Genomic DNA, 25,453 nt, shown 5'->3' with positions numbered 1-25,453 from the left:
TGTCAAAGCCTGTAAATACATACGGTTTAGGTGTGAAAGGTGAGAAATTACTGCAAAAGATTTGTAAAAAAAAAAAAAAAAATTATAAAACAATTCTATTACTGTATAGAAAAAATATACACAATATATACAGTAATGTGCAAAGGTTTTAGATAGGTGAACTGCGAAATTTTGATCCGTGTGTACCCACCTTTACCGGGTGGATCAATAGGTGAAAATAAAGGAGAAAAAAAAGTCTAAAAAAAGAAAACGAATGCAGCCATCACATTTAAGAATTGATAAGCTGCAATCGAATACATTTTTTTGGGGTTTAATGCCACTTTACATTTATTAAACTTTCAATTGATTAAATAAGAGCAACGTTTTACCTGTTAATGCTTGCAAGATAAAATATAATCACCAGTGAATACAATGAAATCAGGCTTTGCATAAACCTACACTAATAAAGATTACTGGTCAGGCATTCAAATTTATATCTATACAGTTTGTTCAGCGTAATTCAATTTGATCATAAATGTAAATAGGTAAGTGTGCATATAATGCCTAGACGTTATAAAATGCCTAGACGTCACATGGAGCGTGTGGCTTTCCAAAATGTTACGCTTTGAGGGTGTAAATAAAGCAGCAGCCATGGGAATACGGAGACATCCTTTGATAAACACAAAAGAAAGCCAGTCTCTAAAGACACTTCTATTTTTCTAAGCATTTGTGATTTCCTGTCATTTCTTGCTCCTAAATCATCACATCACAAATTACAGTCTGGAGATTACCTGGAAAAAACAACCCTATTTAGCCCTGGATGGTGTTGTAAGGGAAGGCAGTTAAGTTTGAATGTTATCCTGCAGACGGGAAGTGTGAATCTAGCATCATTTATACGTAAGGGGAGATCTCAATACTTGCCTGGGGTGGCATGTTTATTGTATTGCTTTTACAAGCAGCAGTGATGAGGTTTAGCCTGCTTTTCTGGGGCTGGATTTAGGTGTCATTGTGTTAGGATGCATGTAGTTGGCTTTGTGTGACAAGAAGGATGTGATAAGTCCCTGGTCAATAAGATGTTATTTTTTCTGTACACCCGCACACAATTCTTTTGTTTCTGCAGCTAACATTTCCTTCCTGGCAAAGCTCAGCCCTGCTCTTCACACAGCCTGGACACGTGATCCACACTGAGGCCTCCAACACAGAAAATGACCTAACTCTCCTCTCCCAACAGTAGTCTGTTATCTCCACAGCAAGAGGAGGGCTGCTCAATCTATTCATATATGCATGACCTTTTCTATGAAATGATTTCTTCTCATCTGTGCAAGGCTGAAGAAATCTCTGGGAAATCATGCTGTGAGATAATCATCTGATTATTTTATAGTGCAGGCAGGATCTTAGGGGTTCATATGGATGTGCACACAACACTATAAATCTAAACCCGAAGTGGATAAAGCAAAAAGTCCTTCAGTATTGGGGACATTTCACATCTTAACTGCTGGTAATTTTTACCTTGTGCATTTACCAAATTATGGAGGGGAGAGATTTGTCTGTTTGTGATATACAGCAATTACAATAATGTTTCGTTTTTAGAGAAACATTGTGAAAAATATACATTCCCTTTAAAGCCTATTAAACCCAATAACAAACCTTTTCTTATATTGTAGCTTACAAATTCTTAGGTGTGTTGGTTCCATTCATTTTCTTTTTTAGGTTCTTTTTCTTCTGTTTTAGCGTAATGATCCTGCCAGTAAGTCTGTTGTTTTTCAACAGAAAAAGCAGTCCTGCAGATGTAGTATTTAGAGCAGGGGTCTCCAAACTACAGCCCACTAGCTAATGCGGAACTACACGTCCCATGAGGCATTGTAAAACTCTGACATTCACAGACATGACTAGGCATGATGGGAATTGTAGTTCCTGAACAACTGGAGGGCCATAGTTTCGAGACCCCTGATTTAGAGGGTTACTAAACCCAGAACCCTTCATTAACTGTATCTGGTCTCCCACAGTACACAGAACACAGAACATGGAAATGAAATTCTTTTAGTAATAACAAACTGCTAAATACCTTTTCTCATCAGCAGTACATAGCAGTCTTGTGACTTCTATTATTGTCTGGTTAAAGCTTATAGGAGGAGTTTTCATTCTGCACGGAGCTGTCCTGTCAGGATACAGGACACCTGGATACAGGACCTTCTGTCTAGACCGCGCTGGTTGGCCATGTGCCGATCACATGTACCCTCCCAAAAAAAAAAAAAAAAAAAAAGGAAAAACTCTCTAGCAATATGCACCAAACTGAGCATGTGCAGCATGTCCCCTGCTCTGTATTATCAGGAGATATATTGGGGACAGTAAAAGAAGGAAAAGATCAAAGGAGACAGCACCAAACAGCCTTTTTACACAATGTAGGGGATTAACCTCTTAGGTTCCACAGTGGGTATAACAAGCATGCTTTACTGCATATACAGACTGATTTTACTGTTTTGGGTTTAGTTAACACTTTAGGACAAATCATTTACCACCAACAGGGGTGCCTACAATGATAAGTTTTATTTCTGTAAAACCTTTAACCCAAAAGGAGAAAAAAAAAAAAAAACTTGTTTGCTGTACCTGTTTATGTGAGGTGGAGTTCAGCTTCAATTTGCTAGTTTGTCTATATCTGCTAGTACATCTAACACTCCTCCATCCCCCCCCCCAGATTAACAATGCTTCTGTCCAAAGGTGTCTCTGTTACTCCTCCATCCAGAGTGGAGGCACTCTAAGCCCTGGTTCACACTGATGTGTTGCAGAAAACGTGCAAATCCTTTGTTTTTCCTGCACTGCAACCACAAGGCATTCTTGCAATCTGCTGCGGGTGTCAATGTTAGATTAACAACACCCTGAAACAGCTTAAAAAACGCAGTGTGATTGCCAGAACCATATCGAATGAGTGTGAACACACATGCGATGTGATTCCAGTGCAAAAAAAAAAAAAGGGTCCTGCACCATTTTGGAGTAGATGCAATTTGAGCCATACATCGCACCTCACAGACATTGCATGTGATGTGCACAGGAATGCAGTGCGATTCCTGTGCACATCACATGCCGTGTCTGCAATGCACAAGTGTGAACCCAGGTTAATACAGGAGGTGTATTACTAGCCAGATCACCAGGTGAAAAAAGAAAAAAAAACTAAAAAAAAGAAATTGAATGCAGCCACCACATCTAATGATTGGTAAGCTGCATTATATTACATTTTTGGTATTGGGTTCAATACCGCTTTAACTTCTCCCTTAAAGCGGTATTAAACCAAAAATATAACATTTTGCACCTTACCAATATTTAGATGTGGTGACTGCATTCTATTTCTTTTTAGGCTTTTTTCCCCTCTGTTTTCACCTGGTGATCTGGCGAGTAACACACCACCTGCATTAGAGCCCCCGTGAAAAAACCCTACCCGTGAAAAATCCCTACCCTCGTCACTTCCGGTGCACCTACGTCATGGAACAGCTGAGCAGCTTACCAGTGCGCATGCTCACAGCTCCGGAGGGTAGGAAATTCTCACAGGGTAGTGTTTTGTAACCTTACACCGCATCAGCTGTTGCCACGGGTACATTAAAACATCTCCGCTGCAACATGAAATCATCTGCGACTTCCCTGATCTCAGCTCCTAAATGTAAAAGCGGCGGTGGGTCTATGAAAATATAAATCACGGAGCCGAGATCTCCGTGATTTATATTTTCATACACCTGCCGCTTTTACATTTAGTAGCCGAGATCAGGGAAGTCACAGGGGTAGGAGTGGAGATGATTTCATGTTGCAGCGGAGATGTTTTAATGTACCCGTGGCAACAGCTGATGCGGTGTAAGGTTACAAAACACTACCCCGTGAAAATTCCCTACCCTCCGGAGCTGTGAGCATGTGCAGCGGTGAGCTGCTCAGCTGTTCCATGACGTAGGTCAACAGGAAGTGACAAGGGTAGGGAATTTTCACGAGGTAGGGTTTTTTAACATTACACCCCCACTCTAAGGATGAGAGGAAGATGGATGAATAGATGGATGATGAGAGGATGGATGGATGATAAGAGGAGGATGGATAAAGGAGCACAGGAAGCACCTTTGGAATCCAGCATTGTCAGTCTGGGGGAGGGGAGTATTAAATATACTAGCAGAATTAGATAAATTAGCAAATTAAAGCTGAACTCCAGCTCACACACTTTATAAGAGGTTACAGCAAACTTTTTTCCTTTTGGGTTAAAGGTTTTACATAAATATTTCAGTAGTAAATTTTTTTTCTTAATACTCTAGCTGCTACATTGGCAGGACAGCTTGTTCTGTTAACCACTCTGCAACCGCTCACAGTAATACTACTGCGGCAGAGTGGTTCGTTATCGTCCAGCCACGTAGTATTAACGTGACTGGACACTCCCCCTTCTGGGCGGCGCTTGCGCGCCGCCGGAGGCTCGCTCCCGCTGTTTTCATTCACAGCGGGAGTCGGGCCAGGGGAGGAGCAGCGGCGCTTGCCGCTGCTCTTACCCGATCGTCGGGGATCGAGTGTGGAGATCCGCCCGCTGTGTGTAAACACAGCGGGCGGATCTCCATAGTGACAGGGAGTGACAGATCGGACTGTTCAGCATAGCTGGACATCCGATCTGTCCATGAATCACATAGTCACCTCCCCCCCTACACGTCAGTAAGCACCAGGCATACATTAACCCCTCCCTCTCCAATAAAATTAACCCCTTCCCTGCCAGTGTCATTTTTACAGTAACAGTGCATATTTATAGCACTGATTACTGCAGTAATGTCACTGGTACCCCCAAAAGTGTCAAAAATGTCAGTCAGGGGTCCGGTCTGTCCGCCGCAATGTCGCAGTCCCGCAAAAAAAATCGCAGATCGCCGCCATTACGCGTTAAAAAAAAACACCAAAAATGACAGAAATCTTTCCCTTTGTTAGTAAACGCAATAACTTTTGCGCAAACCAATCAAAATACGCTTATTGCGATTTTTTTTACCAAACATATGTAGCATAAAACAAATTGGCCAAAATTTTTTAAAAAAATTGGTTTTTACATCTTTTTTGGGGGGAATTTCATATAAAAAAATGTTAAAAATATTGTTATTTTTTCAAAATAAACGCTCTTTTTTTGTTTATAGCGCAAAAAGTAAAAATCGCACAGGTGATCAAATACCACCAAAAGAAAGCTCTGTTTGTGGGAAAAAAAAGGACGTAAATTTCGTTTGGGTACGGCGTCGCACGACCGCGCAATTGTCAGTTGAAGTCGCACAGCGCCGAATCGCAAAAAGTGGCCTGGACGGAAGACAGCAAAATCCTCCGGTGGTAAAGTGGTTAAACAACAGACTTACTGGCTGGATCACCAACTCAAAATAAATGCAAGTAAAAGAATGAAGCCAGCACATCTAAGAATGAATTAGTAAGCTGCAATATAATAAATGTTTGCTTTGGGGTTTAATAACACTTTAGGTTGTGCACTAACCAACATTTGCAGGGGATAGATTTGTTCATTTATGATATTATAGCAATTGTATTATTATTTATTTTTTAGGAAATATTGTTAAAGGGTAACTCTACTTTGTAGGAGAAAAAAAAAAAAAGAATATAGTGTATACAATTGCAACACAAGTCACATTGTAATTAAATGTTATTAATAATTACCTTTCCTTCTTAGTCTGCACAGCTGAGATTTTCTGTAAAATGCAATATGGCTACCTGGAGGTGTTCTGTACATAGAATGTATACTGACCACACCCCAGAAACGTCATTTCCTGCTTGTGTGATTGGCTCACCGATTTTCCTAGAAGTCTGCACTAAAGATACATTCAGATTTTTGGCATCCCCTGCAACAAAAATGTAATTTTTGCTGAGGTACTCCCAAAAGGAAAATGACCTCTAAAGAGATGCAGATGCTGCAATTTTCCTCAGAGCCCTGCAGGTACAGCAGCTGATTGATAATTATAAAACCACTCCCATTAGACTCACTCAGCACAGAGGAGCAATGGATTTCTTTAGAATAACAAAAGGTAGGAATCTGCAACAAAGTTTGTTAAAATCTCTGCAATGTACATAGATCACCCAGAGAGAAAGTTTTTTTCACAACAAAGATGGTGTTACTCTTTAAAAATATAAATCTCCTTTAATTTCTCCATTAAATCTGAACTCCAAGAAAACCAGAAGCCATTCCTTGCAGTCAGGCTGCATGGGTTTTTTGCCTATTTATGCCTAAGGGACCAAGAAAACTGAATTTTTGTAAAATCTTACCGTACAATTCCTTTCTGACAGTCGCCGCCCACTCATACAGTCTTCACCAATGGGTATTGACCTCTTATCCACAGGAGCAAGCTAGGCATAAGACTTGTTAAAACAAAGCAATTTACATAGACACACCTGTAGGGGGCTGTCCCTTTGGTCCAATACGCCCCTGCTATCAGCCTTCCCGACTCAGTTTGGTAGCAAGCAGTTAGAGTCCATAAAACCCCAAAAGAGGGGTGGGGGCGGCGACTGTCAGAGGACTCAGAGAAAGGATTTTTACGGTAAGATTTTACAAAAATTCAGTTTTCTCTTACGTCCTCTGACAGTCGCCGCCCACTCATACAGTCTTCACCAATGGGATGTCCCAAAGCACCAAAGCAGTGTAGACATGAGGGGTGGGAAGCGCAACCGTCACAAAGGCAACGCAGCACCCAGGTCAGAGAAAGGAACCTTATCTGAACCGAAAAGCTCAACAGGAGCAACAACCCAGGAAAGCAAATAAACAAGGGTAAAACAACCCCAATAGTCAGGGACCGGCAAAGCCAGGGCCCCCTCAAGGCACTGCCGCACACAGAGCTTTGCGGCCAAAGGAGGTATCCGCCGATGCCAGAACATCAAGTTTGTAAAATTTGGAGAAGGTGTGCATGGATGACCAAGTCGCAGCCTTGCACACCTGGACCACCGAAGCCTGATGCCAGAAGGCCCATGACGCGCTCACCGCCCTGGTAAAGTGCGCCTTGACAGGGAAGGGCGGTACCCGTTCCTTAATCGAATAGGCCTGCACAATCGTCTGTCTGATCCATCTGGAAATGATTGCCGCAGACGCAGACGCAGCCGTACCCTTCCGAGGTCCCTCAGGAAGGACAAAGAAGAATCTGACTTCCTAAAGGATTCAGTGGATGACAGGTAAACCCTGATCGCCCGGACAACGTCCAAGGATGTAAGGCAAACTCCTTAGGATGCTCAGGATTCGCACCCAGCGAAGGCAAAACAATATCCTCATGAAGGTGAAAATCAGAAACCACCTTAGGAAGGAAAGATTGGTTAGGTCGCAAGACCACCTTATCCCTATGAACCACCAGGTAAGGGGAGCGGCAAGACAGGGCCACCAACTCTCGACACTGCGGGCAGAAGTGATCGCCACCAGAAAGGCAACCTTTTGTGACAGCAGAGGCAAAGAAATTTCCCTGATGTTTTCAAAGGGAGGAAGTTGCAAAACGGACAGAACCAAGTTCAAGTCCCAAGGAGGTAAAGGCGCCCTCCAAGGAGGAGCAAAATGACGCACACCTTGAATAAAGGTGCGTATCAAAGAGTTAGATGCCAAGGGGCGCTGGAAAAGGACAGCCAGTGCAGATAACTGGCCCTTAATCGTGGTCAACGCAAGGCGCTGGTCCACACCAGTTTGCAGGAAGGCCAACACCCTCGCCACTGAAAAGGAGCGAGGAGGGATGCCCCTGGATTCACACCAGGCAAAATAAGCCTTCCAGGTACGGTAATAGATCTTACTGGACAAGGCCTTCCTAGCCTTGAGCAGGGTAGGAATGACCTCTGATGAGAGACCCCCGTCTCTCAGAACCTGGCTTTCAACAGCCATGCCGTTAAAGCCAGCGACTGTAAAGCAGGATGGAAGATCGGCCCCTGAGACAGCAGATCGTCCCGTAATGGGAGCCGCCATGGAGGCTCGACAACCAGTTGTATGATGTCCGCGTACCAAGACCGGCGCGGCCAGTCCGGGGCCACCAGAATCACCAAGTTCGGTTCCGAGACCAACCTGCGAAGGAACCTGGACAACAACTGAATCGGAGGAAAGGCATAAATCAGGCGATACTAATGCCAAGGCACCACCAGCGCATCCTAGGCGTCTGCCAGAGGATCGCGCATTCTTGCCACAAACTTTCCCACCTTGTTGTTTAGCCGAGATGCGAACAAATCCACATCTGTGGTTCCCCATCTCGCACACAGCATCTGAAACACCTCCGGGTGTAGGGACCATTCTCCCTGGTCCAGGGTCTGGCGGCTCAGATAGTCGGCCTGCCAATTTTCCACACCTGGAATGTGAACGTGCGTCTCGGCCCAAGACAGAGAATGTTGGTCACCTCCCGGGGCCGCCCGGGAACTACTGGTGCCCCTTTGGTGATTTATGTGAGCCACCGCAGTGGCGTTGTCCGTTTGCACCTGTACAGGGCGACCCCGAAGTTGATCCGGCCAACGGAGTAAGCACAGTCTGATCGCTCGCAGTTCCAATATGTTGATCGATAGGGAAGATTCCTCCTCCGATCAAGTGCCTTGGGCAGACAGAATGCCCAGAACGCCACCCCAGCCCGACAGGCTGGCATCCGTGGTGATCACCGTCCACAACAACGGGCGGAAGGATTTGCCCTCCGTCAGAGTCAGGGACTGGAGCCACCAGAGAAGACTCTCCCTGACGTGGTGACTCAGAGATATCCTCCTTTCCAATGAATGAGGATGCCTGTCCCATCTGGCCAGGATCTCTGCTTGAAGAGTATGCGTGTGGAACTATGCAAATGGAATTGCCTCGAAGGCTGACACCATCAACCCCAGGGACCGCATGCAAGCCCGGAGTGATGAGGAATCCTTGTCCCGGAGGGACCTGACCTCGTCCTGCAGAGTCTGGAGCTTGTCCTCTGGCAGAAAAACCTTTGCTTGGGCAGAGTCCAGGACCATTTCCAGGTAAGGGAGACGAACAGAAGGGGACAAGGTCGACTTCTGAACGTTGATGGTCCACCCGAACTCCTGGAGCGTCTGAACGGTAGTCGACAGAACGCACAATAGACTCGGGCTGGCGCTCGATCTTCACAGGAGATCGTCCAGATATCCCAAAATCACAATCCCCTGTGCCCGTAACAGGGCCAGAACAGGAGCCACCAGAATTGGACATACCTTGCCCTCCTTCCTGGGCACAGTGAACAGATTTGAGTAAAAACCCCGAAACCTGTCCCGATGAGGCACCAGGACGACCACCCCTTGGGCGAGGAGATCCTGAACCGCCCAATGAAGATCATGCAACCGATCTGGGGTCAAATGAAGATTTAAGGGAAAGAATCTGTCCGCTGGCCGCGAAAGGAATTCGATCTTGTATCCCGATCGAATGATTTCCTGAACCCACCTGTCCGAAACCTGGAGCAGCCAAGGTTCTAGGAAACCGCGCAGACGTCCCCCCACCCCTGTAACGGGTGAGGGCGTCCCTTCAGGTAGAGGCGGAAGGACCCGCCGGGCCGGCGTGGTTAGATTTTTGCTTGCCCGCCCAGGGCTTCCTCTAACCACCCTGGCCATTAAAGGGTTTCCCCTTGTCCTGTGCCTTGAAGGCAGGAAAGGACCCCTGATTTGGTTTAAGGGAAGGCCCCCGCTTACCGCGGAAAGACTTACCCTTGGGATTCTGGGGCAGCAGAGTGCTCTTACCCCCAGTGACCCCCTTAACCAACTCATCCAGGGATTCCCCAAAAAGACGATTCCCCGCATAAGGGATGTCAGACACCATCTTCCTGGAAGACTGGTCAGCCAACCAGCTCTTCAGCCACATTTAACGACGGAGCAGCACCGTGACGCCAGACAGCCGTGCTGCTAGAGGAGCCTCATCCAAGGCCGCGTCACACAGGTACAAAACTGCCAGACGCATCTGCTCCACCATTTCCACAGTAGCTGGAGGTGCGGAATCCGCCTCCAGAGTGCGTTTGAGCACCTGGGCCCAATCAGCCACAGCCTGAGAGACCATAACAGAGGCGAAGATGGGCTTCACTAAGGAACCCGCCACCATATACGCGTGGCGAGTAAGAGATTCCACCCGCCTATCCGTAGGGTCCCGGAACACCGGAGAATCCTCCGAGGGCATGAGAGTGACCTTGTTTCACCTGGACACCGTGTGATCCACTTTAGGGGACACAGTCCATCGCAAATCCGTAGGAGACGCGAAAGGGTAACGGAACCAAAACCGTTTTGGTACCACAAAAGGGCGCTTTAAATTACGCCATTGTTCGTTCACCGTTTCGTGAAACTCAGCGGGACAAGGAAACACCTGTGTCGCTTTCCGGGTTCTGCGAGTACCAAAGGAAGACTGCTTACCCGGTGAGTTGGACTCATCCTCTAAACGTAGTGTCTCTTTAACAGAAGCAATAAGCGCAGACACAGCAGCGCGTTCTTTAGCCGCTTCAGGAGAAGGATCATCCTCCTCCTCCCCCTCCACCTCCATATCAGAATGCAAGGACTGAGACCCCTCAGGGGGTAAACTGTCCAGGGCAACCATATCAAACTCAGAATCAGAGGATAATGAAGTCCAAGCTCTTTTCTTAGAACCCCGCTCTGACATCAACAAATCCACCTTGGACACTAAAGTCCTGGGACTCAATGAGAAAATCACTGTCGCTGGTCCTTTAAGACACGATCGCAGCGACCCACCGCAATGCACTGCAATAAGGATTACACTAAGGTACCCCCCTGAGTTGGAAAAAGCACTGAAAACAGAAGAATATTCCCCAAAACCTCTCTGCATACAGGAAAGGAAGTGATGTCATCAGCAAGAGGCTGAACAGGAAGCTGTCTAAGGGAAAATGGTTGCCAATGCATCTGAATGGGAGGCTCCGGGAAAATGGCTGCCGAACATGTGCAAAGAAGAACACCTTGCCACACACAAGATGGCGCCCGAAGGCGCCAAAAATACTACATAGAGAGATGCATTAAGTGCCCACATTGAGGCCAGAGCAGCTGCCCACACCCAAAATGGCGGACCCGCGTTTTTTTGCACCGCAGCGGTCCGCACCGCCAAACACACTGACAAGCGGACAGGGATAGGGACCCCCACAGACCCCCCCACGGCGATACAATGCGCCAAGAGGCCCCCGCAGGGACCGGGAGGGATGCGAGCCCCGGACACAGACATGAGGGGAGAGCACAGACATCAGCAGACTGTCATCCCCAAACAGAGGCCCCACACAGAAGTTACTTACCGCTCCATATTGCGTGGGCGCCTCAATATCGGGGGAACCCCCCACCCCAGACGGCGGGGGGGCGGCAGCCAAAACAGGATGCGTCGCACGATCAAAACACTGCATGTTGAGGCATCCCGGCGAGGTAGACACCTCGCAGGCTGGTGCCCCTGAGGACAGGGGCAGGTCGTTTGCTAGGCCAGGGCGCACGCATAGCCCGCTAAACGCTTGAAGGCGGGCTGGGATTCCATAAGATCCTCTTTCCTGGAGTACCAGGACGACCAGTCAGATTCCCAGCTCCACAACGCTGTAGTCTTTCGAAGATCCGACTAACTAAGCGCAGACAAATAAAAAGCTAGTAGTGCAAAGAAAACACTTTTGCAGCAAATAAAAATAATAAAACAGAAGAAAGGCTGAGACATGTAGCCCCAGCACAGGGAAGCCTATCTTACTCCTAACTAGGCAGAAGACAAACTGAGTTGGGAAGGCTGATAGCAGGGGGGTATTGGACCAAGGGAACAGCCCCCTACATGTATGTCTATGTAAGTTGCTTTGTTTTAACAAGTCTTATGCCTAGCTTGCTCCTGTGGATAAGAGGTCAATACCCATTGGTGAAGACTGTATGAGTGGGCGGCGACTGTCAGAGGACGTAAGAGAAAAGCAAGATTACTTACCCAATCCTCTGCTCCTGCAGGCTCCTCGGTGCTTCTCGGCCAGTCACTGCAGCCTCTTCTCACTAAGGTACTCCAATGACATCTAGACCAAAGCAGGGACCATAGCCCTACGCTGTATGTAAGGACACCGATGGCCGGTTTACTGCTGGAGCACAGACCATAGGAGGATGGGGTACGTAAAAGTGCTAGTTACTACCCTTTCCTAGGCTAAATGAGCAGTTAACCGCTGCAGTGAGGGTGCAGCCCCGCTGCCAGGAAGGCCTTTTTGTTTTGCTAGTGTTGAGCTTTAAAACCCTACTCCCAGCACTCCATGCTCCCCTCACCCTTTCCTCCCATCCCCTCTTCCTCTCAAATTCCCTTCTTTTTTCTCATTGCCTCTCCCATCTCGGTTTTTCTGCCCCTCTGCCCCTTTACCTTTTTCCATTTTTGTTTTTTTTTTTTTTCATCCCATTTCATCACCCCATTGTGTGGTTTTAAATTTGTTATATTTGGTGCGAACGGCTGTTATTGGCAATTTTGTTGTGTCCTGTTCTGTTCATTGTTGTGAGCTTGTGTTGTCTTTGTTGAGTGTGGCTGTGTAGTAACAATTTCCCAACTGACTTCTCCAACTTGGCCAACACAGTTCTCTCACTCGCAGGCTCAACATCGTCAACTGGTTTTTCTAGTCCCCCATGTACATTCACTATTGGTCATGTGTGAAATTTACATGTTATTGTTGCATCCTGTGTACCCCAATGCTATAGCCTGTCATTTATTATTGAAGGAAATGTAACCTGTGTGGCGAAGTGTCTTGTTCAATTTCTGTGAAACATAATAAAAACCTATCATAACCAAAACTTTTTTGCAGACCATTATTTCTGCAGCTTAGATACAGGTATGAACATATTCGTATGTGTGTAGCGAACCCCCTAAAGAGCCACTAGTGATTTTGGTCCTATTTCCCCCTTTTTAGCACATGCAGCCAGGCACACGGCATTTTCTTTGTTCTTTCACTAGCTCGGAAAATGCCTAGAGGATCTTTTTAGGGTTTTTATTGGAACAGGAATTTGAATAGGGTTAGGAGCATGGGATACTCCTGGGGAACTGTAACAAAAATAGAATTTTTGTAAGAACTTACCTTAAAATTATTTTCTCTGAGTCCTCTGACAGTCGTCGCCCACTCATACAATCTGCACGTCTGGGTATTGGCCTTCTCCACAGGAGTAAGCTAGGCAGAAGATTATGTTAGAATATTCACAAAAACTTTGTATAGACACACCTACAGGGGGCCGTCCCTATGGTCAATACCCCCAGCTAGCCTCATTCCCAATTCAGTTTGGTAGCAAGCAGTATAGAGATCCACAGGGGGACGGCGACTGTCAGAGGACTCAGAAAATAATTTTAAGGTAAGTTCTTACAAAAATTATATTTTCTCTTACGTCCTCTGACAGTCTGGGATGTCCCAAAGCAGTGTAGATGTGAGGGGTGGGAAAACGTAACCGTCAAGAAAGGCAACGCAGCACCCAGGTCAGAGAAAAGAACCTCTTCTGAACCAGAAAGGTAAACACTGGGCAACAAGAAAGCTCAACAGGAGCGAAAACCCAGGAAAACAAATAAAAAGGGGAAGCCCCAACAGGAGGAGACAGGCCAAAACTACCCTGTCTCCCCTAAGGCACTGCCGCACTCAAAACTTTGCGGCCAAAAGAGGCATCCGCTGATGCCAAGACATCAAGTTTGTAAAATTTTGTAAAGGTATGCACGGACGACCAGGTCACCGCTTTGCACACCTGAGTCACCTGGTGTGTGGAGAACTGATCGAAATCGCCGGGACCTGCGTCTCGGCCCAGGACAGAATCCTGGCCACTTCCTTGGCCGCCCAGGCACTCCTGGTGCCCCCTTGGTGATTGATGTAAGCTACCGCAGTTGCGTTGTTCGTCTGCACACGCACTGGGCAGCCCCGAAGACGATCCGACCAATGGAGCAAACAGAGCCTGATTGCCCGCAGTTCCAAGACATTTATCGGTAGGGACCACAGTCCATAGCAACGGACGAAAGGACTTGCCTTCTTTCAGAGCCGGAGACTGGAGCCACCACAGGAGATCCGATCTGACTTGGGGGCTCAAAGCAATCCTCCTTTCCAAGGACTAAGGATGCCTGTCCCACCGGGCCAGAATCTCTGCTTGAAGAGATCTCGTGTGAAACTATGCAAATGGGATCGCCTCGAAAGCAGACACCATCAAGCCCAGGGACCGCATGCAGGTCCGGAGCGAGGATAGCTCGTGGTCTCTGAGGGACCTGACCTCGTCCTGCAGGATCCGGAGCTTGTCCTCCGGAAGAAAGACCTTCGCCTGGGCGGAGTCCAGAATCATCCCCAGGTGAAGGAGGCGAACAGAAGAGGACAAAGTCAACTTTTGAAAATTGATGGTCCACCCGAACTTCTGGAGCATCTGAACCGTGATCGACAGATCGCGCAACAGAGCAGCACTGGAGCTCGACCTTAATAGGAGATCGTCCAGGTAACCGAGGATGGCAATCCCCTGCTATTGCGAATCGGAGGTACCTCTGATGACCCTCATAAATAGGGATGTGTAGATACTCATCCTTGAGGTCAATGTAAGCCAGGAAATCCCCTGGACTCAGGGATGCCACCACCGACCGGAGGGACTCCATTCGGAACTTCTGAACCCGCACAAAGCGGTTTAGAAACTTTAAGTCCAGAATCAGATGCACCTTGCCCTCCTTTCTGGGCACTTAACAGATTTGAGTAAAAACCCCGAAATTGGGGAGGCGTGGCTAACTTCCGGGATGTGAGGAGCGTTTTCTCCTAGCTCCGCTGCCGAACATTGATCCGTTACAGAATCCTGAGCCATCCGGGGACTGACTTACCTCCTACTTACCTTCTGAGACTCCCCACCTGCTCCTGAATCCGGCTACGATGGTGAAGTACGGTAGAGACAGGCCGGTGTCCCCCACGGATCGTGATCCGGGTCCCTCGGCGCAGGCCCAAGATGGCGCCGATCCTCTTCCCGGGCAGCGCACTCTCTGGCACCTCACAGGCATCCTGGCTGGGGGACAGTGCGGAGTGGCCGGCGCTTTCACCAGCAGCCCGGAATGGATCAGAGCCTGAGGATCCCAGCACCTCACAGGTATCAGAACCTACCCTGACCCAAATTATGGATGCCATTAAGACTTGCCAAACTTCCCTTGCCTCTCACATAGACGCTCTTAGGGTCAACTTCTCCCTACTTAAAGATGACATCCATAAAATCCGGCAACGGGTTACCACTGCTGAACAGCGCATTAGCACGGTGGAGGATGATGTTTTCCCTCTCCCTGCGGCCATTAAAGACATACAGGTGGAGCAGAAGGCTCAGGCGGCAAAATTGGGGGACATGGAGGACCGCCTGCGCCGCAACAATCTGCGCTTTCTGGGTTTCCCTGAAGGTGCAGAGGGTAGGAATCCTGAAGCATTTGTGGAAACATGGCTGAAGCAGGCACTGGGGCCTGATACTTTTTCCCCACTTTTTGCTATTGAAAGGGCTCATAGGGTCCCATTTAAGGCTCCGGCCCCAGGAGCCAGGCCTAGGCCCTTATTGGCAAGAATTCTCCATTACAGGGATAGAGACGCGGCTTTGAGGAAGGCCAGGGAGTCGCCGGACCTACGCTTTAATAATGCAGTTATTACTATTTTTCCGGATTTCTCAGCGGTCACCCAAAAGCAGAGAGCTGCGTTTGTTCACGTCAAGAGGCGTCTCCGGGAACGGCAGCTACCCTACAGCATGTTATATCCTGCTAAACTGCGTGTGGTGTGTAGGGGCAAGGCGCAATTCTTTTTGGATCCTGCGGAGGCTGATCAATGGCTGGACTCCTTGGGCAGAGTGTGAGGGAATCCGAGGGCAGCCTGTTTTTATTCTCTACCCTGGATTGTGGATCTGTTAACTTGCTGGGGAAACTGACCATGTCGCTTGACTGTAGGATATCTTCTCCTGTTCATCTACCCTGGATGGCTACAATACTATGACTTGAATGTTTGGTAGCCTTCTAGGAACGCCCGTTATGCCAGTTTTTCCACTTCCCTTACTCACTTGGTTTTGTTTGGGGTTCAAGCTCGGGCAAGTTGGGGCGTTTTGTTCTTTGGCTGGGGACTGTTTCATACCCTTCACAGGTACTTAATATGACTTATATTTACTGTATGGTGCCATCTATAACTACAACTGCTGCACTGCCTCCTGCTGGACAATCCCTGGGAGAGTTTGTCGGACTGGTGTTGGTATTTCTACTATTATGGCTGTGGACACCTTAACTGTATTGTCCTGGATGTCAGGGGCCTCAATGACAAAGTGAAAAGGGCCCTTGTGTTTAATTACTTGAACAAATATAAGCCCCAAGTGATATTTTTGCAAGAGACACATTTGACTGGGTCCAAAGTTCTGGCACTGAAGAGGGTGTTTGTGGCGCATGGCTTTCATTCCATGTTTTCTAATTATGCCAGAGGGTGTCTATACTGGTTACTTGTTCACTTAAATGCTCGGTGAAAGATGTTGTTACTGATGTCTATGGGCGCTATGTCATTGTTTTGCTGCAGATTGATAATGTGGTGTATACCCTTCTGTCTCTTTATATCCCACCCCCATTCACTCTGGCCTTTTGGGACAAGGTGATGGCTCAACTCCTGCAGGTGGCAGAGGGCCCCCTGCTCATTGTGGGGGATTTTAATGCTGTGATGTCACCCGCTTTGGACAGATGTCCAGGGGATGTCTCGGCTTCATCCTCTCTGTCGGCCTTGGTGGAAAAATACCAACTGGTGGACTGCTGGAGGTGGAGGAACCCGACTAATAGGGAGTACTCTTGCTACTCTGCCTCCTATAAAACGCTTTCCCGGATTGATATGTGTTTTGCCTCTCCTGATATGCTCCCAAGATTACTGTCTGTCTCCTACTTGCCCAGGGCCATCTCGGATCACTCTCCGATGCTGATTAAGCTTAGCCTTTCCTCCTCAGTTGGTTATAACTTGTGGCGCCTTAGCCCCCAGTGGCTCAACGAGGAAATTTTCTTTAACATTACTGCAAAGGAGATGACCCATTTCTGGCTGGTCAATCAGGAGACAGCCTCTGGTGCTATTGTATGGGATGCCTTTAAGGCTACCATGCAGGGCACGGTGGCCAGTGTAATTAAACAACTTAGGGAGGATAGAGCATGGCGGGCGGAGTCTCTCCAATCAGAGGCGACTGCAGCTGAAATGGAATACATCAAAAACCCCTCCTCCTCTAATTACTCCTTGTGGAGGGATAGTGCCAGGCAATTAGATCTTGTTTTGCTGGAGAAGACTCAGAAAAGATTGCTCTACCAGAGGCAAAGGGTGTTTGAATATGGTGATAAAAACAGTAAGATTTTGGCATCCCTCTCTCGCTCTGAGCATTCGGTCACGGCCGTTTCTGGTGTGTATGATGACCGGCACCGTTTGTGTACAGAGGGTACAGAGATCGCGGGAGCCTTTCTGGATTTCTTTAGGTCTTTATACTCATCTAGAGCCGCCTACTCTCAGGAGGATTTGGATTCTTACTTACAAGATATCCCGGTGGTGACGCTTGAGACGGAGGATAGCTTGTCTCTTGAAGAACCTATTGCTGTGGAGGAGATTGCGGCTGCGGTCTCCTCTTTCGTGGCCAATAAAACGCCGGGGTTGGACGGCTTTCCGATTGAGTGGTATAGAGCTTACTCGGAAACCCTGGTCCCGCGATTGTCTGCAGTGTATGCCGAAGCCTTTGAGAGTGGGGTGCTCCCGGCCTCCCTTTGTGAGGCCTTGATAGTGTTGATACCCAAGACGAATAAGGATCCTACTTACTGCGAATCATATAGGCCTATCTCCTTAATTAATGTTGACATTAAAATTCTGGCAAAGGTTTTGTCCCGTAGGGTGAATAATGTTATTTCGAAAATTATTCACTCAGATCAAACTGGGTTCATTCCTGGACGCTCTACGGCCATAAATCTGCGTCGCCTCTTTACAAATCTTCAGACTCCGGCCGCTGGAGTGGACACTAGACTAAGAGTGTCATTAGTTGCCCATAAGGCATTTGATTCGGTGGAGTGGCCCTATTTATTTGCAGTGTTGGGTAGATTGGGGTTTGGACCGAACTTTGTTAGATGGGTGAAATTACTTTATGACTCAGCTGTGGCTCGCCTTTGGGTCAATAACAAGATTACCGAACAGTTCTCTATTTGTCGGGGTACCCGACAGGGGTGTCCTTTGTCCCCCCTGTTGTTTGCCCTGGCAATGGAACCATTGGCTGCTCTGATTAGACGAGATGGCAGGATTCGAGGCTGCCGGGTGGGGGACCTGGAGGAGAAAACATCATTATATGCTGACGATATGCTTCTCTACTTGGCTGACCCTCAGGAGTCCTTGGAAGCGGCTTTGGAAGTGATAGAATCCTTCGGAAGGTTTTCTGGGTTTAGAGTAAATTGGGATAAATCGGTGGCCTTCCCCTTTGATCCGCTTCGAGCCTCAGACCTGATACTCCCACGTAGGCTTCAGGTGGTGACTAAATTTAAGTACCTGGGTGTAGTCGTCCAGCAACCTGCCAGAGTGTACGTTGACAATAATATTGTCCCGATGATACAACAGTTGAAATAAACTTTGTCCACTTGGGGCAAACTACCACTTAACCTGATGGGTAGGATTAATATATTCAAGATGATATACTTACCCCGCTTCCTCTACCTGTTTTGGCAGGGGCCGGTGTATCTACCTAAACGGCTGTTTGCCAGTATTGAGTCCCTACTGCTATCATTTATACGGGGGGGGGGGGGGGCAAAGCCAGCGAGGATCTCCCTTGGCACGCTGAAACTCCCTGCTCAAGCTGGGGGTCTAGCGGCTCCGGACCTCCAGGCCTATTACTTGGCAGCTCAACTGACACATGTTCATGCCTGGTTTTCCCTGACCTGCCGAATGCAGCGGTTACCACCTCAGCGGCGGTAATGGGATCATATGAGGCGCTGTTAAACTCACTATATAGGAAAGGGCCTTATCCGGTAGAGGGTGCTGAGATCATCCGAATGTCATACAAGATAACTCATATGTGTAATACTAGGATGGGGGGGCTCTCCCTTTAATAGGTCCCCCAACGCCCCCTTATGGTATAATCCGGGACTGCGAGATTTGTATAAATTGGAGGATCCTAGGCGTTGGGCGGGCTTTGATCTAAAATATGCTCATCAGTTATTTGTGAACCATGAGTTTAAGACCTTTGCTGAGTTGAGGGCGGAGCTGGGGGTTCCCTTGACATGCTGGTTCTTGTACCAACAACTTAGGCATGCGGTGGCAGCGCTGTTTGGACTTCGGGGGTCAACCTAGCTCCAACTCGGCTGGAGAGGGAATTGATGGATCCCGATCATACTAAACTTATCTCTCGATACTATGGGTTGCTTCTTGGTGATGGTGGTGGGAAAATGGCGACATTGCAGGCAAAGTGGCATGCGGATCTGCCCCAGTTGGACTGGGAAGATCTTCTCAGTACTCAGTTCCATGGGCTGATAGCTGCGGGGGATAGGGTTATCCAATTGAACTACCTACATAGAATTTATTACACTCCTTATGGACTGTATGTGATGGGAAAGCAACCCCGAGCTTACTTATTTGGCTCGGGGTTGCCCGAAAAAATTTAACAAGATATGGTCCTCCTGGATGGACTCGGTGCTGTGGTCACGGGAGGTTTAGGCCCTTGGAATTCTAGGCTTAGTATGAGGGAATGCCTTACAATGCCGTTTCTGCTGTTTCTTCTCTCCTTTCCTGGGAACTCTTTTATTGATGCTGCTTATTTTTGCGGGGGCTGTACCAGCAGAGTTGCTTTATGTTTAAGGCGGGCCGGATAGTACCTATATTCTTGTCGCAGTTATGCACTGTGTGAAGGGTTGCATTTGGAAGGGGAGGTGCAGGGGGGGGAGGGCTTCAGGTGCCGCAATTCTTGTTTGCTCTGCTATATTTGGTATGATATCATTCTGTTTACCTACACTTTTGCTTGTATGATCCCTTACCTTTTGTGATGTACTCCTTCACCTGCATCGGTTTTGTTACTTGTGTTTATGTGTTCTATTAATAAAAATACCTTTAAAAAAAAAAAAAAAAAACCCAAAATCTGTCCCACTGTGGAACCGGGACAACCACCCCTTGAGTGAGGAGATCCTGAACCGCCCGATGGAGATCTCGGAAACTATCGGGGGTTAAATGAAGATTTGAGGGAAAGAATCTGTCTGCTGGGCGCGATCGAAACTCGATCTTGTACCCTGACCGAATGAATTATTGAACCCAAAATATATAACAAAAACCATCAGCGCAAAAAAATATCAATAGTGAATGGTGCAATAAACAAATGATAAAAAGACCAGCTGCACACACTAAAAGTGTCTGAACCACACAATGTAAACGAAATAAACCAAAAAGTAGTGTTGCGCTAGTCATGTGCACACATAGTGTAATAAAACTCAAAATCAGTGTCCATACGTGTTCCAATGTCCATACAATCAATCAAATAAACGGTGAATACTCATGTCCAAAAGAATCTTGTGCAAAACTTAAATTCGTGCTTTCGTGACGTCGAAGCCCAACCACAGGCGTTGACTTCCTCAGTAGGGGTCTACAGACGTTGACTTCCTCAGTAGGGGTCTACAGACCCCTACTGAGGAAGTCAACGCCTGTGGTTGGGCTTCGACGTCACGCGTATAGGGGACAGAGCCTGCGTGCTGGAAGCTGTCTCTTCCTAGATACCATTTATGCGGATTGCTATGCGCTTTGGAAGCGCCACCTTTGTGAGTACCATTCCTTTACTCAATAAAGCGGTTTACTGCAACCATACAGAGAGCACTAGATCTCTTCCTTTGTTCCCCTTTTATGTCTATCGGTGAGAATCCCTCTGGAGGTGATAGGCTATCCATAGCCTTTACTATCTGAAGGTCCCTGTGTATATACAACGCTGTGATTGACCCAGCAATGGGTCTATAGTGGAGGTGAGAGACCAATTCACCTGGTGGTGGGATTGCACTAATCACGAAAGCACTAATTAAGTTTTGCACAATATTCTTTTGGAGACGTGGATTCACCGTTTATTTGATTGATTGTATGGACATTGGAACATGTATGGACACTGATTTTGAGTTTTATTACACTATGTGTGCACATGACTAGTGCAACACGAATTATTAAACCCACCTGTCCTGAATCTTGGCCAGCCAAGGTTTGGGAAAATAGCGCAGACGTCCCTCCACCCCTGAAACGGGTGAGGGCACCCCTTCAGGTCGAAGCGGACTGAGCCGCTGTGCCAGTGTGGATGGCTTTTGACTTGCCCGCCCAAGGCTTCTTCTGGCCACTAGAGGCCTTGAAGGACTTACCTTTGTCTTGTGCCTTGAAGGCACGAAAGGATCCCTGGTTAGGTTTAAAGGAGGGACCCCGCTTGCCGCAGAAAGATTTTCCCTTGGACACCTGGGGCAACAGAGTGCTCTTGCCCCTAGTGATCCCCTTGACCAGTTCATCCAGAGAGTCCCCAAAAAGACGACTCTCCGCATAAGGGATGTCAGACACTGTCATCTTGGAAGATTGGCCGGCCGACCAGCTTTTTAACCAAGCGATGCGACGAATTGCAACTGCGACCACTGAAAGTCGTGCGACTAAAGGGGCCTCATCTAAGGCCGCGTCACACAGGTATAAAACAGCCTGACCCATTTGATCCACCATCTCCAGAGCAGCAGGAGAGGCGGAGTCAGCAATCAGAGTGCGCTTAAGCTCCTTGGCCCACTCCACAACTTACCGAAGCGAACACGGGTTTCAGCAAGGAACCCGCTACCAGATAGATGTGGCAGGACAGAGTTTCCACCCGCCTATCCGCCGGGTCTTTAAACACCGGAGAATCCTCCACGGGCATTAAAGTGGCCTTATTTAACCTGGACAGTGTGGTCCACCTTAGTAGCCGCAGTCCAGCGGATCCTCAAAGGGATAACGGTACTGAAATCTCTTTGACACCACAAAATTACGTTTTAAATGGCACCATTGTTCATTCACGGTGTCGTGAAACTCTGCGGTACAAGGAAAAACCTGACCCGATTTTTGGGCTTTGCAGGGGCCCAAAGGAAGACCGCTTCCTCATCAGCGGGGCTCATCATCCAAATTGAAAGTGTCTTTAACATAGTTAATAAGCGCGGACACCGCAGCGCGGTCCCGTGCTGATCCGGAGGAGGAATCCTCCTCCACATCCGACTGAGAGGACTGAGACCCTTCAGGGGGTACGCTGTCCGTGGTAACCAAATCTGGCTTTGAATCAGAAGACTGAGAGGGCATAGGCCTTTTCTTAGAAGCCCGGTCAGACATCAACAAATCCACTTTTGACGCTAAAGTCGCAAGTGCACCAGTAAGTGAGACTATAGCAGAGGATTCAGGAGTACCTGAACCCTCTACCAGATCTGGGGGGGAATTTGCTATCCTGGGACTCCATAATAGCAATCTCAATTTTAAATGACGCCGGCCCTTTAAATCGGCGATCCCCACGGACCCCCCTGCAAATGCACCGCAATTTGGGAGCAAGTCCTGGGCTACAGGAAACTACAAAAAAATTAATGCTAGCAGGAATGCAGGCCAGGAAACACAATAAAAGCCCCCCCCCCACAGTGTGCTATACTTGCCACTGCTATACTGAATCGATCTGAAGGTGAAGAAATAGGAAGTGACCTCACGGCTCTAGAGGCAGAGACAGCCCTGAGCCACAAAAAAATGGTTGCCAATACAAGTCTATGGGAAAAGCTCTGGGAAAATGGCCGTTGTCCACATAAGGACATTTTGCCCACACTAAAGATGGCGCCCAATCGGCGCCAACAGCATAGTAGAAAATGGCTGCTGCCCTCACTATGAGGCCAAACAGCCTGCCCACACCAAAAATGGCGGCCACGCGGTTTCGCGGCCCCCACACACCATGTACTGTTCCCGAAATAGTTGCACAAGCACCTCAGGGACATAGGAGACCCCCGCAACCCCCCCATACGGCGGTGGAACCGCCACAGCGCTGCCGCCACAGCGCCCCCGCAGGGACTGGGAAGGGACACACAGGGACCGCACCTACAGACAAGAGAGGGACATCACAGAACCCATCCTGAACTGCCATCCCCATAAAACAGAGGGCCCACATACACACCCCGACAGACAAATGCCAGAGATAGAGGGGTAGCATGGTACTCACCGGTCCAGCGAAAACGTGGGTACTGCTCTGTGACAGGAAGCCTCCCACTCTGAGTGGTGGTGCCGTCAGCCGAAGGGGACGCTAGCAACACGCGGGCGTACCGCAGTTGAGACATCCCGGCAAAGATAGCAACTATGCAGGCTCGACCCTGAGGTCAGGGACATAGTCGTTTGCGAGGCCTGGGCGTACTCATAACCTGCTAATGTTCGATGGCAGGCTGGGATTCCGTAAGGCTCTAGAATAACCAGTGCGATTCCCAGCTCCGCAAACGCTGTAGCCTTCCGAAGTCCGACTAACTAAGAGCAGGAACAAATAAAAAGCTAGCTTTTTAAAAGAAAAAAATAATTTTCAAGAGAGAAAAAATAAAAAGAAGAAAAAGGCTGAGACCGCAGCCCCAGCCAGGTAAAAGCCAGCCTACTCCTAAGCTAGGCAGCAGCAAACTGAATTGGGAATGAGGCTAGCTGGGGGTATTGACCATAGGGACAGCCCCCTGTAGGTGTGTCTATACAAAGTTTTTGTGAATATTCTAACAAAATCTTCTGCCTAGCTTACGCCTGTGGAGAAGGCCAATACCCAGACGTGCAGATTGTATGAGTGGGCGGTGACTGTCAGAGGACGAAAGAGAAATTGAGGATTCCTCAACTTCTGGCTGAGCCTTACACTCCATTGGTTGCTCTCCACACACTGCTGGCTGCACTGGATTGTCCAAAAAGATTCCTAGTACTGAATGTGACCTGTATTTCCTTAGGTGTTTAAAAGCACCACACTGTCTCTTCTCCTCAGTATAGGGGGGGGGGGGGGGCGTAATTTACTCACTTAGCCACAGGATCACCTGTAGTCTCCTGCCAATATCTACAGGATCTTCTTAGTGAAGGAGATTTAGACTCACATCGCTGCATGACAGTGGACTTCTTACCACCGATTTTCTCTTGGCTCTCTCCCCAGTGAGCCTCCTCCTGACCCAGCTCAATCTCTGGACAAAGGATATTCGGTAGGCCTCCCCCCAACTAAGTTTAGCTGAGACCGCAATGTCTTCACTCTGGTTTCTCTAGCTCTCCTATCCCAGGGGCAGAGCCTCTGCAAAGGGGTCTTTTCCTGGAGGACTGGACACAGGAACACTGCCCCTTCTGCACAGTCCTCAGACTACTTATGGGGTCTGCCTCCACCTTCTGGGCATGCCTCCCCAGGGATTGGTTGAAGCTTCATAAATATTCAGGCTGCCTGTCTTGCTCTCCATCCCACTATGCTTCTAGAAGACAGGGGAAGAGAGCAGAACAGTAGGCTGTGAAACACTGAACAGCCATGAGCAATCAACCCCTGTTTACAGAGGAGCCAAACTAAACTAGCAGCGTACTCCAAACTAGGACAGTGCTACAAGTGCATGTATTTATTGTTGATAAAAATTAGCCCTATATACCTTAGCATACATGAAACGCTTTTTTACTTAAAAAACGCCATACATTCTAATACTAAAAACATTTTATTTATAACAGCAGATATACGTGAATTTATGAACAATTTAAAGCGGAACTACATTGTATCTGAGCTCAACAAACCAAAAGCGCTATTTAACCTATTTGTAATATTCAAAAGCAAACCTATCTGTCAGAACTATTGGGGGATAAAAAGGAATTATAAAAGGCCCACATATTATTTTATACATATTGTTATATTGGGCAGCCTAGTAGCCATTTGGTCATGAGGTGAATGTAAGTTCATTGTCCTTGGGTAAGATTTCTTGCAGACAATTTTAAAGTCTCAGCAAAGACTTTTACTAGCCACAAATTAAAGAGGCCCTGACATCACACCAAGATAAGGTCTAGCCATGATGGCGCCAAGCCAGGTTGCAATGAGAGTGATGTCAGTCTTGTCTGAGTTTTCACAATGAACAAAAGATCAGTATATTTTTTTTAGGGCTCATTTAAAAATATGCTTGAGGAAACATTATTATTAATTGTAGTAATTATATAAGCAACAATATTTTTAGGTCATTATATTATGTGAAGCATATTCATAGGCCTACTTAATTGAATAAGTTCAAGGAAGGTTTTATATATATATATATATTTACTTTTATAATAGTCAACCTATATTCATTATACATTGTGGGGATGTATCCCTTGAAATTCAGGTATATTATTATTGATATAGTAGGTATAAGCTTTAAATATAAATAATGTTGGGTGGATATGTATACCATTTTTTTTTCTTATGTGTAAAGAACTAAATTATGTCTTGAACCAAATTACTTCACTTTTAAGGTATTTGAAGAAGGTTTGTGTATAATTATGGTCTCAGACTTATCCAAGCAAACATACAGAGGCGTACCTAGGGTCTGCCGCGCCCTTGGCAAAGAGGTGTATCCCCCCCCCCCCCGAGAGAGAGAGAGGGTTTGACAGAGAGAGACAGGGGG

The 25,453-nt window shown here is 47.5% G+C and overlaps 1 protein-coding gene across 2 annotated transcripts in view; it reads right to left on the bottom strand.

The window, feature by feature from the left end:
* LOC309560776 (uncharacterized protein) overlaps window positions 1-862 on the bottom strand; it is a 338,659-nt gene extending 337,797 nt beyond the window's left edge. For both annotated transcript variants that reach the window (XM_082264432.1, XM_082264433.1), the window contains exon 1: window positions 771-862. The gene's annotated coding sequence lies outside the window, so the exon portion shown is untranslated. The remainder of the gene's footprint in view (window positions 1-770) is intronic.
* Window positions 863-25,453: the final 24,591 nt, after the last annotated feature.

The sequence above is a fragment of the Pelophylax lessonae genome (genome assembly GCF_965119305.1).
Source record: "Pelophylax lessonae genome assembly, chromosome: 7".
Classification (NCBI taxonomy): Eukaryota; Metazoa; Chordata; class Amphibia; order Anura; family Ranidae; genus Pelophylax; species Pelophylax lessonae.
This window is presented reverse-complemented; position numbering and strand designations above follow the sequence as displayed.